Genomic DNA, 2,804 nt, shown 5'->3' on the forward strand with positions numbered 1-2,804 from the left:
CTGGGTGACAGAGTGAATAGAGTGAAACCCTGTATAAAAAAAAAAAAGGCTCTTCATGTTAAAAATGATAAAATCACCCTTCAATCCTGGGAAAAATCAATATAAGCATAGATTAATTCTAACTAATCCTGGTATATAATAGGTAAGGATGAAACTAAGCAGCACAGAATATCACCAGCAAAAAAAGAAAGATAGTAAAATTATTAAATTAAATGTAAAATATTAAAAAATAATAATAATAGGTGAGGATGGTAATAGTAAACAAGCCCCTCTATGTGAATCCTGCCATGGTACAATACTGGAAAAATAAGAAGTTTATCTTTGGCTCTTTCAAGATTTTTTTTTTTTACTTTTAAAAATATTTTAGTATAATATCTGATACATACAAAAGAAAGTGTTGCAAAATATAATAATAGAATAAATACTTTTCTTAAGAACAAGAACATTATCAATATCAGGATTTCCTTCCTTTTGGGATTATATCTTTTTTTTTTTATTTTATTTTTTTTTGTTTCCACTATCCAACTGTGCCTCTGAGTTATAACTCAGAGTGTATCTTTACACACTGGGCTTACAAGTCTCATGGCTTTTGTTTTAATATTGCACTTCTTAAACCCAGCTACCTGGGATTATATCTTATACCTATTTCTGAAGGTGTCTAGCTTCTAGCTTCTTAACATTAACACAAAATGTTTGAGAAATACATATTGAATAAGGTGCTACATGATAACAGCTATAGATTATTTTACCATCCTTAGGTGTATAGAAAGTTTTATACAATTTTTTCTGATAATAGAAGTGTATATGCTTATTGTAGAAAATTTTGAAAATAGGGGAAAGTATGAGGAAAATAAAAATAACCAGTAATAATCCCACTATGTCCAGATAGTTACTGTTAACATTTAAAAATACACACACTCACACACACATGAATACATTTTCTTAGCTATCTTGAATTCCTTTCCAGACACAAAGATATGAGTCCCTAATAGTGGAATTTCAAGCATTGTGGCAGGCTGGTGGGAAATTAATTAATTGATTATATATTTTTAAAGGCAAGGTCTCGCTCTGTCACCCAGGCTGGGGTGCAGTGGCAGGACCATAGCTTACTGAAACCTCAAACTCCTGGCCTCAAGCGATCCTCCTACCTTGGCCTCCCTAAATCCTGGGATTACAAGTATGAGCCACCACACCGACACGTAGGAAATTTATTTGGGATTAAGGTCTTCTCAAATTGTAGCAAACAAAGTATTTGCAATTCCAGACAGACAGCATTATATTGATACTCCCAGATAATCAGATATTAGTTAACCCAAACAGCCCCAAGCCCATGATATGGGTGTTAATAATTTGATATTGTAATTTAAACAGGTTGGCATCAAATTCATATACTCACAATAAGGTTTTACAAGAGCATACAGCCAAAATCATGTTAAAAGCATAGGCCTGATGCCTCATGCATTCACATGCTCACAGATAAGCATCTGCCTAGACTGACAGGTAGTGAAAGAATCAGGAAAGGGAAACAGTGAGACACCGGAACAGAACTAAGGCAGAGGGAAACATTAGTGCCTCCTACTAAACTGTTCGTGAACCAGACAAAACCAACGCTAGTCACTGTGTCTGTATCTGGAGAGCAAATGAGGAGATGAGCATTTAATGAAAGACAGATTGCAAGTGTGTATCACAGGAATGTCTTAGTTCAGCACTGGCAACTAGTCTAGCAGGTTCTTCTTGTACCCTTGGGGGAAAGGCCTGTACAAACAGATAACTCTTGCACAGTGTCTTTTCAATGAACAAATTTACATTTTTATGTAAGGACCCTCCACCTAAGAAAAGTCGTATCAAGAGACTAAGAATGATGCTTTTTTAGTTGAGCTAATATTTCCCCTGTAGTTTTAGTCTCTAAGACTTGAGAAATAATATCTCAGTTTAAAAGGTGTGTGTGTGTGTGTGTGTGTGGAGATTGGGGGTGTCAAGTTCCGGAATTTGCGTTAGATACAAGCCCAGGATGGAACAAAAGTGAAAAAACACGAGACAGATAGGATCCGAAATGTGAAGAACCAAATAAACTAAAATCAGAAGGCAAAGCTAGGCTCACAGATCAAGTGGCTCAGGAAGAAAAGGCCAATGGTAAGATTCAGAATACAAAGAGTACAGGAAGACTGGTGTCAAACAGCAAAGCTTTTGTATATATTTTTAAAGAGGGCTAAAAATGTAAACAGTCTCCTATGTGAGTCAATCCAGCCTCCAGCGAGGCTGGCTGGGAGATGAGGTCACTTCATTTCTCATTTGGTCAGAAGTTCATGTGTGTCAGGCAACCCTGATACCTTGACTACACAGGATGTGATGGATTAAATCAGCCAGTATAGGTATTTGGTAAACAATACTAAACCAGTAAATTAGTACACGTTACATTTGTTTAAATTGTTATATTGAGGAGGAGTTCCTGAGAATCAATTTTTAGCTATGATGACTATAGGTAGAAAAGATTGTATAACTTACTTGGAAGTTATCACTTGTAGATTCATCAAAGAATTAACCATTTGTATGCTATAACAAGCTGTTGCCAAAAATCTAACAATAATAGCCCAATTTGCAAAAGCCACTTGCACGTTAATCATGTGCTTAATAGTATGGCTGGTTTGATGTTCCTATTACAGCTTTGGGTTTTAAGTTCAGCATTCTGGTGATTGTTTATCCCTTTAGGTTTCATAGCTATAGATTATGTTTGGTGTTGACTAGGATCCAAACAACTGAACTTCAGGAGTAGGAATTATCTTTTAATTCTAAGAGTGATGAAA

General features: G+C 35.5%; 1 non-coding gene across 1 annotated transcript; it reads right to left on the reverse strand.

The window, feature by feature from the left end:
- Nucleotides 1-523: 523 nt before the first annotated feature.
- On the reverse strand, nucleotides 524-644 carry LOC142874734 (small Cajal body-specific RNA 1). The gene has a single exon (XR_012922368.1).
- Between the last annotated feature and the right edge of the window lie 2,160 nt (nucleotides 645-2,804).

Source organism: Microcebus murinus, chromosome 12 (genome assembly GCF_040939455.1).
Source record: "Microcebus murinus isolate Inina chromosome 12, M.murinus_Inina_mat1.0, whole genome shotgun sequence".
Taxonomy (NCBI): domain Eukaryota; kingdom Metazoa; phylum Chordata; class Mammalia; order Primates; family Cheirogaleidae; genus Microcebus; species Microcebus murinus.